This window comes from Strix aluco, chromosome 4, assembly GCF_031877795.1.
Source record: "Strix aluco isolate bStrAlu1 chromosome 4, bStrAlu1.hap1, whole genome shotgun sequence".
NCBI classification, from domain to species: Eukaryota; Metazoa; Chordata; class Aves; order Strigiformes; family Strigidae; genus Strix; species Strix aluco.
The window spans coordinates 107,507,992-107,522,604 of NC_133934.1; the positions used below are offsets into that span (position 1 = coordinate 107,507,992).

General features: G+C 47.4%; 1 protein-coding gene across 1 annotated transcript in view; it reads left to right on the forward strand.

Annotated features, from left to right (window-relative positions):
- Window positions 1-994: 994 nt before the first annotated feature.
- NRXN3 (neurexin 3) overlaps window positions 995-14,613 on the forward strand; it is a 1,036,510-nt gene continuing 1,022,891 nt past the window's right edge. The window contains exon 1 of the mRNA XM_074824849.1: window positions 995-1,158. The gene's annotated coding sequence lies outside the window, so the exon portion shown is untranslated. The remainder of the gene's footprint in view (window positions 1,159-14,613) is intronic.

Here is a 14,613-nt window from a genome sequence, read left to right on the forward strand (position 1 = left end):
CTAGGGCAAATGCGTTTCTAAGTGTCTGGCATTGCAGTATGAGCATCGTACACAAATCTTAGAAGATCATAGGGTCTGGAAAGGGGGCCAGATGGTTTGATTTCTCACTTTTGGCTTTGTGTGCACGACATTCTTGTCTGCTAGTCTTCTCTGAGGTGGACTTTCTGCATAATGTGTGAAAAAACTTTACATACACGTTCCCCACAGAAGGCACACTGAATTATGTTGTTTACTGTGCTAAGTGTAATAATATGATAAATAACAATATTTCAGATATGCACTCTGAATGAAATGCTGACCCCGGTGCAGTCGGTGGTGTCCGTCAGTGCCACTGTCTCTACTTTTACAAGGGAGGAAATGAGTGGGTAAAAAGTTTGAGAGATTTGTGCAAGGTAACAAGGAAACTTAGTGGCTGGTTTAAATGAAATGGGCAGTGTGTAAACTGACTGGAACTACCCGGTAGGTTTGGGTCAAACTCTGAGCCAGAAGGGAAAAATCTTTGTGAACTCTAAGGGGTTTGGGGGGTTCACGGAGGTGATCGTCTGAGGAAGGCGTTACCTCCTGCTCAGGTGGCAGGTCCCTGCTGGCCGGGGTAGTGTTGGCAAACTCTAGAAGGTAAAACTAAGCTGTATCTCCCCGCTCCCCTTGCGGGGACCAGAGGGGCAAAAAGACCCCCTGCCCGCGCCGGCCGGGTGAGGCAGCGCTGGGGGAACGGGACGCTGCCGGGGCCGGACCAGAGCAGAAGCCTCCAACCTCCTTCCCGGGAGGAGGCGGCGGCCCCGCCGCAAGCGCGGGAGAAGCCCGGCGGGGCGCTGCAGCCCGTGCCCGGGGCCGCGGCCGGGCGGACCGTGTCGGGGGGCCGGGGGCGCGGGCCCGCGGTCTCTTTAAAAGCCGGGGCCGGGCCGGGCGGGCGCGGCGGCAGGGGGCGGCGGCGGCGTGCGCGGGGCTCGGGCTGCTCCGGCACCGCGGCGCGCTCAGCCCTGCGCAGCTCCGCCCGCGGCTCGGCTCGGCTCGGCTCGGCTCGGCGCGGCCAGCCCAGCCCAGCCTCCCCGGGACCCCCGCGAGCCTCCGCGGCTGGGGCCACGCTGGAGCCCCCTGCCCCGCAGCGGAGGCGAGCCGCGAGTTGGCGCGGCGGCCGGCGGCCGCCCGGCTGCGGAGGTGAGAGGGGGCGGCGGGCGGGGGGCGGCCCGGCCCGGCTCGGCGCGGATCGGATCGGATCGGCGGGGGCTACCCGCCCGGCGGGCGCTGGGCGCCGCCGCTCCGGAGCTCCGCGGGTGGGTTTCTCCTGACCCTCCTCACGACAACTCTTTCGGATCGTTTTCTCCCTCTCCCCGCTGCCCCGGCGGGGCTGGGCGCTGCCCGCCCGGGCGGAGTGAGCGCGCACCGACCCGCCGGGACGCTCCGGCCCCGGCTCCTTTTGCCCGACTTTTTGGGAAATCGCAGTTCCCACGGCGGGGCTTTTCAGAGCGGAAAATAGGGGGGCCTCTCGAAAAAGAAGACGACACTACGCTGAGTTACAGCAGGGAGACGCTTAGCGAGAGCCCGCTGTTTGACTAAAGCTTAAGGATTTCTTTTTAAAAAAATTATTAATGAGGAAAGAAGAGAGGCTGAAGATGAAAGTTTTTTTTCTTTAATATTTTTTCCTCTTCCAAGTCTTCGGATCTATTACACTAGCGCCTTTCCTCCCCGCCTTCCATTTGTTTGTATTAATGATTTAGTAGCCGTCTTGCCTGAAAACTTCCACCGTGAGCGACTGCTGTGGGTTTTCAGGCAGTCAGTGACCTTAAAGGTTGGTTCAATGCTTTCTTCGTGCAAGATGTATGTGAAATAACCGCTGTGTTGGTTTGTTTTTTGGTGTTTTTTTTTTTTTTTCTGTAAAAAAAAAAAATATCCACCTGCTTTATAATTTAAAAGAAAACAACATTCAGTCAGGGAGTGATGTAATTCTCCTACCTAAGGGCACTGACTCTGGTGCTTTGCAGGTGACTTGTCTTTTGCTTACTCTGTAAATTATTTTAATTGCAGTCTTTTGTAGCTAGGAAGTAACATATTTAACCAGTGCTCTTTGAGGATGTATTTTGTTAAAATTGAAATCTTTCTCTTTCAAATTTTTTTTTTCCTGATTTCTCCCCCCCCCCCCCCCCCCCCCCAAGAAAACAATAAAAAAGATTAGGCATGAGATCAGCGGCAGAAAAACCAAAGGATCGGGGAGGCAGAACCCAGGCTAAGAACATCAAATCGTTTATAAAAAGGACACTTTCAGCCTTTCGCTTTTCCAAGCTCTCTTTCCACCTTTCCATGGTCAAACTGTTCAACGCTTCATTGCAAATAGTTTTAAGAAATTATTTCTATTTTTCTTAAATATTAATTGTTCCTCCTATATTTTTTACTGCACGCAATTGTTTCGTGATAAGCACACAGCCCTCCTAAAAAGGTGAATATTGAAATGACCGCTCACCAATACCTGCTTATTGCATATTTTGAGGGGCTATTTTTTGAGGGGGCGAACTCTTAACTAGACCAGTGAAAAGTCTAAGAGAGATGTTGAATAGGTGGGGGAAAAAATTGATCACAAAAGGTTTTGTTTGCCGTGATGATACAGCCAGTTATTAATTGTAACATGAACCAGAAGGGTGTTACGTCTGTCACTGGTTTAAGTTAAAATGGTCATCGGTGTTAAGTTGGGCAAGTTTAGCTAAGGGTTAGTAGTATATTGGGGGGAGGAGGTTGCAGAGATTATCGCTTTTGGTTTTGGGACTAGACGCACTTTATCAGCTGAACGAACTAGATTATTGTATAGACATAATTTTCTATTTCTCTATAGGTTTCTTTTCAGTCATTGGCAGTTTCTTAAACATTCGTCTCTCTGTAACAAAGTGTCTGTTTTTTGGGAGTAGAGAGGTGCAGCTGGGGACATTGGAAGTTTGGGGATAATCAGAGCAACAGGACTGTGTTTATTTATTAAAAAAAAAAAAAAAGAAAAGTTAGGAGGTGAGGATTCTCTTTCTGGAGCATTCGGGCACCTTCCAGTGGGGTATGTCTCTAGGCTTTTAATTATTTATTTCACTTTTGTCCTTTAAAAAATGAAGTGGAGCAAAACTAAAATGAAACAAAATAAAATTAGAATAAGCGTTTAAAAATAAATAAATAAAGGAAGGCAACGGCTGAAAGCCCAATACTTGATTTCATCATCCTGGTGGTGATGGCTTCTTGATAGAAGCGATATCTGCCGATATCACCCCTGTTCCATGGCTGTAGCCTGGCCTCATTTTACGCTGCATTTCTACCGAACATGTTGACGTGCTGCTGCTTATATAAGGGGAAGAACAAATTCAAGCGGATTAGTGCTTGGGATTTTGAGATAGGCTACCCAGATCGTGTTGTGGGTTTTTTTCCTTTCCTTGGGGGAGCTGATGGGGGAAGGCTGGAGAACGATGGGAGGGGGTGAAATCGGGATGTGTGGTTGGGGGAAGATGGGGGTGATGCGGGGAGCATCTTATTCGCATAATGTCTGTGCTGCGTCCCTTTTTCTTTTCTTTTTATAAAACCCATTATCTCTAAAAACACATTATTCTTCAGCCTGGTCTAAAAAAAAAAAATAGTGGGAGGGGTTATCATAGTGAGGGGGTTTGGTATGGGAGTCATTAGACCCACTGCTGCAAAACCAAGATACAGAAATCCATCTGCACCAACATTTCGGGGGGAGGGAGGGCGTAGAGAGGGGGGAAGGGATGGATTGTCTATCTTGGATTAACGAAGTGGAGCTTTGTATTCTTCGTTTTCCTCCCCATTTTCTGCCATTTCCCCCCATCCCCCCCATCCGCACACCCGCTTTCCTCCTCCCAGCCCCCACCCCCCCCGAAGGTTTCTTGTCCCTTGACGAGAAAATTCTGTGTTACATCCTGATGGCTCTGCGGCTTTTTTTTAGTGCATCACAACAGTGGCACGATGACCTTTGCTTCATGCCACACAGATTTGGTTTCCCGATAGGACTGTGACCACAGCTTGGGCACACGTGCACACGCTCATACACCCGTAGTCATGTACCTGGGACAGGCTGTGATTTAATTCTGATTTTTGTGTGTGCGTCTTTGTGTGTGTGTGTGCATGCGGCTGATAAACATTGGCAGAGGGTAGGGAACGCAGTAAATGCCAAAGGCACGTCCATCCATTTCGCCAGCCCCTCTTGCCGCTCTCTTTTCCTGGACATTGTGTCACACATCATGAGATTTTGTGTCGGGGAGGGGTGTGCCCTATGTGGATGGTAGGGGCCTGGGGCTTGGAGGGAGTGTATGTGTACCGGGGAGGGAGGAATTGGGAGGGGGGAATGGACCTGACGATGCTAATAACATTATTTTGGTCAAATGAACGTCTGGTGATAATGATTCAGTGTAACCATCCGTGAAATACATGCTTGCGACACACTGGAAAAAAGGTTACTCCAGGGAGCTCTGGCAGAGCCAGGCATGCTTGGGGGAGTGAGCCGTCCCCCTGATGGGGGAAACAAAATTCATAAGCACCCCAGGTCCCCTCCCTTCCCAACGCCTCCTTGCATGTCCGAGCTGGAGGGCATTGAGATGGAGAGAGGGGGTGGGCTGCACTGGAGCCAGGACCAAACAAAGCTGCTTCGTCCTCCCATGCCATCCTCCCTTGCCCTCTTTGAGCTTATCCGTGCCGTTGATCCAGACGATACAGGGATATCGCCATTTCCATGCAGTCCCTGCCGGAGGCTGGAGGGTGGTGAATCGAGAGGGGGGAGGGAAAAGCTCCTTGTGTTTCTGTTGTAGGATGTGCAGGAGAGCCATGGCTTTTCAGGTCTGAGTAGAGCAGGGAAAAGGTGCTGGGGGGGGGGGGGGGGGGAAGCAAAGGAAGACAAGAGTCTTTTTCTCCCTCCTTTCCTCCTTTCACCCAGCTGGAACATGGGGAAGGGCCCAGCATGCCTCAGCGGGTGGCTGCGGGTGGCTGGTGCGCAGGAGTGGGGGAGCCGAGGCAGTGAGAAGGAGGCATTTCCTGGGTTTCAGGCAGACTAGGACCCTCTCCAAGGCTCACAGACTTGTTCAGCACCCTCCTTCTCTGGGTACGAAGGACATCCTTTCTTGATCACGGGCTGCTCGCACCCAGGTGGAGGGGAGCTGGGGGAGGAAGGTGCTCTTGCAGTTCCGCCAGCTGCTGCTTCTCATCTCCTGCGTGTAGCTGCGCCTGCTCTGAGGTCTCCATGTTTCTGGATCTTTCCACTTCATGGAGCAATAGCAAAAGCTGAATCAATAGATCTGTTTAGGGCTATTGTTTGCCTTTTGCTTCTTGCTTTTCTCTCTGACCTTGAGGTGCAATGGTAAACTATAGCCAGGAAGATGAGGCAGAGGCATGTCCAGTGCCCCACACTGTTGGTGTGGGAGATGCCCGAAGAGATACCGGTTTCCCCTGCTCCTCTTCTTTGTGCTCACCGGAGCCAATCTTGCCTCAGCTGCCCAGCTTCACCAGTAGTTACTTTTTGATCTGTCCCTGCCCTCTCCTTTACCACAGTCACTTCAGAAATGGTTGTCATGCTGAAGCTCCTGTGCTTGTAGGCCAGCCACGGCTGCTGTCAAAGATGATGCAGTGACCAGCGGAGCAACAGGCAGAGGGTGCTGCAGGGCCCATGTGCCTGCTCCCCCTACAGACTGCCTCCCTGGTACTCTGCAGGGTGAAGGTGGGCCCTGGTTTTAACGGTTCCTCCATTTCCCCAGTGATTAAGGTACTAGTGAGTTCTTGTGGCACAGTGAGCCTCTGTTTATGAATTATTTGGTAGCAGGAATAGGAAAGGTTGGAAAAAAGCATTATTGTAGGTAAACTTCAATGATTGCAATGTGAGTTTTGTAGCTCAGCAGTACCTGACTGTGGTGCTTTGTCCTTCCTCAAGCTTGCACAGCCAATGGAGCAAAGTGAACTTCACATAGCACTGGAACTTCCTCCTGACCCTGAATGATTTGCACCCGTGAAGTGAGAGGGGAGCTCAGTTCCTGCAGAACATTTGGAGGGTGAGAGGTGGTGCCAGGGGTAATTTGTGGTAGCAATGATGGTGGATTTTAAGACCTAAATCCCTGTGCAAAAAGGAAATAAGTATGCCTTCTCCCTTCCTTCCCTTCCTTTTCAAGCAAGTTACCAAGCCACCAGGTGTAGGCAACTCTTTTATTCTTTATATGTTAGGATTGGATTTAAGCCCTCAACCTAGAGGACTCCTTCAAATTGCACGAGATCTTCTGGCTTTTGTCTGACATATTGCTGGGAAGGGAGAATTTAATCCCTTTCTTGTAACAGCAGTGGTATTTTGGTGGGTCTACTGAACTTCTTGCTTTTGTTTTCTGCAGCCTCCTCCAGGGCTCCTGAGTTTACCTGTCTTGTAAAGCAGAGTGTAATTTTCCCCCATGATCTGTTTTACTTTGTCCTCTCCTCAGCTCTGTGCTCTGGGCATGTGCAGGTAGATGTCTGGATACTGGCTGAGCTGTGATATGCCCTGTCAAGGATAAGGACACATAGTGATCTGGCTAAGAACAAACTGAAGGAGCCAGAAGCTTTGTGGTGACTAAAAGCCAGAATAAGAGATGGTCTCTGATGATAATTCAAGAGACATGGTGTTTAATTTAAAAACCAACGTGCATCTAACTTTATCTACCCCTGCCCCCACCAGCACAAAGAGGAGACAGGATTTATTTTGGGACTGTTGCCAATGCAGCTGGAGCCAGAAATTACCCAAATTTTGGTTAAGCTTTGGAAATTTTTATCAGCTCTCTTCTCCCCCTCATCCCCCTCTTCTAGTTAATAGCAGAGTCTGTCAATCTAACAGAGATGGCTCTTAATTCATACAGCAAGTGGTGAGGAAGATATTTTGCATTTCGGAAGCCAAGATGCTAGAGGGATTGGTAGCTTCTCAAAACCAGCATACTACATAATCCTGGGTCAGGTCATTTGCTTTTTCTTTTCTTTGGTTTCTCCTCACATGGGCGTAGGCAAAGGCAATTCATGTGTGTAAAGGACTCTAAGAATCAAAGGTGGTGTTTTGACCTCTCACCACCAATCCAAACAGCCAGACCAAGACATGTTTATAGAAAGGCAGCATGGAAGAAGTTTGTTCTGCCTTTCTCCTTGTTGTGGGCAGTGGATGGCATTTTTAGTGCTCTGCATTTGTACCTTTTTTTTTTTTTGGCATGGGAAAACCATGACTTTGGGTTGGGCTAGCCTGAGTATTGTTTTACTGAGGTCTAGTAGGGGTGAAGTGCAGTGTCCCTGTAGCAGTGTGCTTGAGAAGTTGAGCAGTAAGACTCCTAGTGGAAATATGCCAATGGTGTTGGAAGAGCTTGCGTTCTTAACGGAAGGTGAGGGTATGATTTCTCTTGTTGCGATTCACAGAAAAGGGCACTCTCTGAGCACTGTGGGCAGCTGTTGGGAGCTGTGCACCATGCAGCCAGCTTGGCAGAGTCCTCCGTCTGGGCTAAAGCCTGCAGCCTCTCGGGACTCTGGGCTGCTGCAGGTGTCGCTACGTAGCTTTGCAGAGGGTGGAGGAGGTTTGCCCACAGCCATCAGAAGTTCAACTCTGAAATGTGGGCCCTTGCTATAGCGTGGATTAGCCCTTCATCTGCCTTGCTTCCCCATGTCTCTTAGAGCTTTCCCCTTGTCTTTCACAGCCCTGTCCCTGAATTCTCTCCCAGGCATGCTCCCCTGCCTGTTTCTTGTCTGCTGGCAGCAGGAGTGAGCCGGGGTGTTGGGAAGGGGATGTCAGGGATGAAGGGGGGGGCTCTGTCAGCATACCTGTCATCTCTCAGCGGTGTGCTCAGCTCCTGTCCTTTCCAAATTCTTTTCCTCTGCCCTTGACGGTGAGGGACGGCTTATTTCGAACACAATCTGCTTGTGTCATTCCTGGCCCTGCCGCTTGTCATCCATCACATCACGGGAACTAATTAACACTAGTAGCTTTGGATCCTGGGAATGACAGTGCTGGGATAGTAGACTCTTTCAAAGATCCTGATGTATCTCTTCATAACTAGGGCAGCCCAGCCCAGGAGTTCATGGACCAGATCTGTTGTTTCTTGCCTGCTGCACCAACCCTGTAGTGAGGGTGCCTGTGTGTTTAGCAGGGAGGGTGCCCAAGGCCTAGACCTACCTCATAGTGCCCTTGACAGTGCTGCAGCATTTCCTGCATCCAAGCACCTCCTGGCAGCCGGATGAGAGCCAAGGAATGGGATAGAATAATAATTGATGAGGATGGGGGGAGGTAAACCTTTTGAAGCTGCCAGTAGCGTCTCCACTGCCTTTGGGTATGTATAGCTGTGTGTAGTCCCAGAATCTGTGAGTTTGACCCTGGAACATCCTCCACTCATGGCAAAGCATACCGTCCCGCTTCTGCTGCATTGCTGATCCTGTTGCTTTGTTGGTGGGAGATGTCGTCAGGGAAATTGCCGTGCTGCTCCTATGGGGATGGCAGGATTAAAGGTGAGGCATTGGTCATACTGTGAGGCTACCCAGCAAGCACTTGCTCCCTTTCTCCCTCTACTTCCTGTCTTTCTTGCTGCTGTGAACCACTTCTAAGGAGAGGAAGAATCCCATGGGGATGGAAAGCAAGAGGGTGATGTTTGCTGACAGCTGAAGGAAGATGAGGAGAGGAGGAACTCTCCAGCACGGTAACTGTCTGATGGGACTGGCTGCATCTGCAGAGCAGGGAGGTGCTGGCTTCATTTCAGTCTGCTGTTGCAACCCATTTTTTTTTCCAATAATGTGTTAATTAAACATTGATTTCAGGGGAAAAAGGAATCTGCTTGAACTGCAGAAACTAAATGGAGTGTGGAGAAACGGGATCTGATGAGGAATGTGTGGAAGGACCTTCTGTCAGCTGTCTTTGTGACCAGTCATGGAAGGAAGCAAGAAAAGGGCTGGAGAAAAACCTGTTCACATTAAGTTTAGAGTCCTTCACTTGTCTTAAGGAGGAAACTTGTTCTTTCTGTAACCACACAGTTTTCAACTGATGCATGCTAAGGAATTACCAGGTAGCCAACTGTATTTTATTACAAAATATAAGTAACAAAATACTTGCTTTTTATTAAAAAGCAAAATGGAAGAGAGGTTTTTCAAGGCATGTTAGTGTTCAAGAGGCTTTCTATTCAGTTTGGCACTCTCCTGATTTTCTACTCTTGTATTTACCGTTGTATCTATAAATTAATTAAGCTCTGGTGCACATTAAGTCACCAGTCATAACGGCGTGCTTGCTCTTGTTACTTGTAGATATGTAGTGGCTCAACTGACCTTCGTTTACTGCACGTGGATAAGTCAGTCGCTGAACACGGGTATAAGATCGTGATGTGCGCGTTTAACATTTTCTTTTCTGGTCCTCAGAGCACTGGAAAGTGAGACAAGATTGTGATATCTCCCTCCTTTGCTTGGTTGAACTCTCTTCCGTTCATTAGACTGGAAGAGCCAGTGGGAGGCTATGCTGCCTTCCTTTTGTGCTTCCAGGTGTTAGGGACGCATAGGGAAGATAAGAGTCCTTGCTTTAGTCTGAGATCTTATCTGGAATAAACCTCTCTGCTGATGTGAGCAATATATTCTTACAGCATTATACAGTTTGATTTGAATTATTTTGACCACTATGCTTTCTGTCTTCACTAGTTCTGGGAGATAATGGAAAGGAGGGTATAACCTGTCTGACCTTTCTGAGCATTGCGTAAGTCTGAATTAAAGTGATCTCACAGGGATCTTGGTCAGTTCATGCAGTAAGCGAAATGGCAGCATCATCCTGAGAAAGAACCCATCCTGGCTGCTGAATTCCCTTCTGCACCATCTGCAATATTAGACTACAGGAGAATCTTTTGTAGCATCAGGACACATTTGAAAAGGAACAGGTTAAGCTGTGGAGCAACTATTTTCCAGGAAGATTTTTGACCCACTGATGAAACCCACAGAACCACAGAATGGTTGAGGTTGGAAGGGACCTCTGGACATCATCTCGTGCAAACCCCTGCTCAAGCAGGGCCACCTAGGGAAGGTGATCGTATCCAGATGGCTTTTGAATATCTTCAAGGAGGAAGACTCCACAACTTCTATGGGCAACCTGTGCCAGGGCTCAGTCACCCTCACAATAAAAAACCGTTTCCCGATGTTCAGACAAGGACTTCCTGTGTTTCAGTTGGTGCTCATTGCTGCTGGTCCTATCACTGGGCACCACTGAAAAGAGCATGGCTCTGTCACCTTTACACCCTTCCTTCAGGTATTTATATACACTGATAAGATACCCCCAGAGTCTTTTTTTCTCCAGGCTAAACAGTCCCAGCTCTCGCAGCCTTTCCTCGTATGAGGGATGCTCTTAATCTTCCTCATGGACCTTTGTTGCACTCTCCCCACTATGTCCATTTCTCTCCTGTACTGGGATGCTCAGATCTGCACGCAATACTCCAGGTTTGGCCTCACCAGTGCTGAGTAGAGGGGAAGAATCCCCTTCCTCAACCTGCTGGCAACACTTCTAATGCAGCCCAGCATACCAGTAGCCTTCTTTTGTGTGAGGGCACATTGCTGGCTAATGTTCAACTTGGTGTTTGACCTTGATTCCCAGATCCTTTTCTGCAAAGCTGCTTTTCAGCCAGGTGACCCTCAACATGTACTGGTGCATGACCTAGGAACATCACTACAGTGGTGTGGAGTGTCAGCAGAGCAGGCAGGATGGTCCTTAAGTATTAACATAAGAAGCAGAAGTCTGGACTTCTTTCCCAGAATGTGTCAAACCAGTTTTTCATACTAGTCATCACTTTCTCCATCCACTGAAAATTCAAAATTATCATTTGTAAAGCATTATGAGTTCCTTGAAAGGAGGGCTTTGTGTATCTGAGAACAGAACGGTTCCAGTTGGAAGGGACCTACAATGATCATCTAGGCCAACTGCCTGAACACTTCAGGGATGACCAAAAGTTAAAGGATATTATTAAGGGCATTGTGCAAATGCCTCTGACAAGCATGGGGCATCGACCACCCCTCTAGGAAGCCTGTTTCAGTGTTTGGTCGCTCTCTTTGTAAAGAAGTCTTTCCTAATATCTGGTCTGAACCTTCCTGATGCATCTTTGAACCATTCCCACATGTCCTGTCACTGGATACCAGGGAGAAGAGCTCAGCACCTCCCTCTCTAGTTTCCTTTCTCAGGAAGCTGTAGAGAGCAATGAGGTCGCCTCCCACCCTCATTTTCTCCAAACTAGCCAAACTCAGAGTCCTCAGCCACTCCTTGTAAGACATGCATTCCAGCCTTTCGGCAGCTTCTTTGTCTTCTGGACACATTCAAGTACCTTAACATCCTTCTTAATTTGTGGGAGAGAGAGATTCCAGTTTCTTTAATTGTTCTGTTACTATGGCCGGTTACACACTGCAATCTTTTTGTAGATGATGAGGAAAATAAATTTTAAATGACTGATTGTTTTGACTTTTTTGGGGGACAGAGATGGGGAATGCAGGAATCCTGTGATGGGACAAAGGCCAACCTTCTCAAGGGACCCTGTATGCCTAATACTGCATTGAAGTCCTGAAATCAAAATCTGTTGGCTTGTCTGTTCAGCTCATGCAGCACTTTGAAAGAGGGTATGATACAATATAATTTCAGGTATATGCATTTAAAATATCTGCTACGTATGTGGAAATCAAATGTTAAGGGCTTTATGGGAAAATACAAGGAAACACATTGATCCTGATGTAATTTAATGTAAATCGGTAATCAAATATATATTGAGGGTGTATCTAACAACAGTGGACAAAAAGACATAATTTTGTTGAGCCATGTCTTAAGGATTTAGCTCAGTATAATTAGTTTTTTCAGTGTGTCCTTTGTCTTCCTTGTTGGTTGATATGACCTAGTTAATGAGTTGCAAGTGGCTCTGTTTGGTACTAGCTTGGGTCATAGAGTGACTTGGTGTCTTGGATGTTGTAGTACTTTTTTGGCAGTGGATTGTAATTTCACTGAATAAATGTATTTTATGAGGCTGGAGTGAGCTACTGTTTATTTACTAAGACCACAGTGTATGAGGTAGAAATGCAGAGTGAAAAGGGAGTAACAAATTGATAGGCTTTTGATAAGACAGTAACTCTTCTAAGATGTTTGCCTGAACACAGCAGTTCTTCCTTCCATGCTCGCTTTGTTGCCAGTGTGTAACACAAGGCAGGAAGCTGATCTGCTTTCTTGGCACAACATAGGTCATACAGCTATTAAACTGGAAAATGGTCTGAATTTGATAAGAAGAAATTTATTAAAGACAAATGAAAAGTAGTGCAATTGGGAAGGTGAAATCAGATGCCTACACGTAAAATGGGGGATAACAAGCCAGGCAACAGAACTGCAGAAAAGGATCTGGGAGGCACTACAGTGAGTCAGAGACAGAATGTGAGTCAACAGTGTGGTGACATTGCAAAAAAGCAAATCTCATTTTAGGGTATATTTAACAGGAATGTCACGTGTAGCATACAGGCAGTAGTTTTTCTACTCTAGCAGCCGCTGCTGAAGCCAAAGCAGAGCACTGTGTCCAGTGTGAGCAGCAAACCCAGAAATGGTGGAAAGAGATGAGGAAAGGGCAGCCAGAGTGGCAAGTGCCACCTGCGAGAGGCTCCAAGAACCAGGTTGGTTTAGTCTAGAGATAAGATTGATGAGGAACATGAAAAGTCTTCCAATATTTAAAAGCTTGTTTTAAGACGACAATGATTAATTGTTCTCTGTGTTCACTGGGGATAGGACAAGAAATAATCAGCTTAATTTGTAACAAGGAAGATGTGAAGATAGGTGCTAGGAAAAGCTTTATGAGTATTTGGATAGTTAAGCATGAAAACAGCTTCCTATGAGAGGTTGGAGTGCCCTCATCACAGGAAGTTTTAAGAACACATGAGACAGACACACCTAATTTTATCTGTGTGGGTTTATTATAGTTTTGACTGGTTCGGAAGGGGAATGGGCTGCCTGAACTCCTGAGGTCCCCACAGCTCTCGCGCTCCCTGAAAGGCAGGCTTCTTCCCTCACTGGTGGTTGTGGTGGGAGTGTGGGGAGGCAGGGCCAGGGTAAAACACTCCCTCAGCAAATGCTTCTGCAGCACCTTCCATGCCCTTGGCATGATCCAGTTTTACAGTACATGTTCCAGAAAGGCCCGAGGGATATTGTGTGTTCGGCAGTGTCACATTAGCATCCAGCACTATAAGCCTTTCTATTTCTGCAGATAACAAACAAGCAGAGGGCTGGCCCAGCTTTCTGCATCCTCAGAACTAGGAAATGGAAGTTATTCAAGATTCTTATCCTGTTTACTGATTAATTTACACGGGGAAGATTTGGAGAAATGATTTGGAGACGGAAAAGAAGACTTGCACTTCACCTTTCACCTGTTAAAAACCACTGCAGGTTTGTATGGTGTGTCACAGTTACTACAAGATGATTTTTCTGTGCTCTTCTATCAAATGTAGCAGACAAGGGCAAAGGATTTTCCTCTCTGCAGCATCTTTTCTTCCAGTTGCCTACCGAAGAGTAGTGTGGATTAGGCATTGCAAGGAGGTGTGTTAGCACCCAGTGGATTTGAGTGAAGGAGCCTGCTGATTCAGCAAAGACATACACTTCAGTGCTTGTGAAAGGGGCTCATGGCACTTCCAGAGAAGAGGATGTTACTCGGGGAATGGTGCTGCTCTTCCTTTAGGGTTCAGCAAAATCTTTCAGTTGCTACTAGAAGGTAATCCAAGACTTGCTATGTGGTGTGTTGCTCCTATATTTTCCTGAATCTTAGATTTACATGGACCGCCTGTCTGGAGCCAGTGGATTCTAGGAGTGAATTTCTGAGCATCTCCAGTACAGAGAGTCAGTTCCCCTAACAAACCTTCTCAAGGAAGGAAGTTTCTTCCTTTTGGTTTAACAGAACACTCAGGAATATATGTTTGTTGAACTTGGACAGTGTTGGGCTTGGACACTATGTGTGTGAGGAGTTTATAATATAACCATTTTCCACGTTCTTACATAAACTTGTAACTGCAGGCTCTTGCCATTCTTCAGAGTGAGTGGAGGATGAAGATATTATCCTCTACTTCTTGGCACTAGAAGTGAGTCAGGGTTGACACACAAAAGTAGGAGGCAACAGTTTGTGTGTAGGAAGCTTGTTCTGTCCAAGGAAAATCTAAGGGTTATATGCAGGGTGTTAGTCCTGCTGCATTGCAAGTCTGGTATATTCTTCTGAAGCTGAGTTCACACACAATCACCATTTGGAGCATATGGAGTGCTCAGCTGATTCAGGCCTCAAGGGATGATTGGTGAAATGGTCGAAGGTAGGTTGGGATGTAATTATTTGTTTATGAGGCCCCATATTGCACCAAGTAATAATTGTTTATGAACATGGATGAGGAGTTAGAAGGGAAACATTCCAACCCAAGCAGATAGTAAGATATAACCTAATTATTGTTGTTATTATTATCCCTGCCTATTGTGGTAGCACCTACACAATCCTCGTTCAAATGTTCCCTGCCCCAAAGAGCTAGCAAGGTAAGGATGAGACAGGAGACAGCAGATGGACCACAGATAACTGGGGGAGTACAGAAAAACAAAGATTGGTCAGCAGGATGGGTGGTATGATAGCATGTTGACAGCTTAGC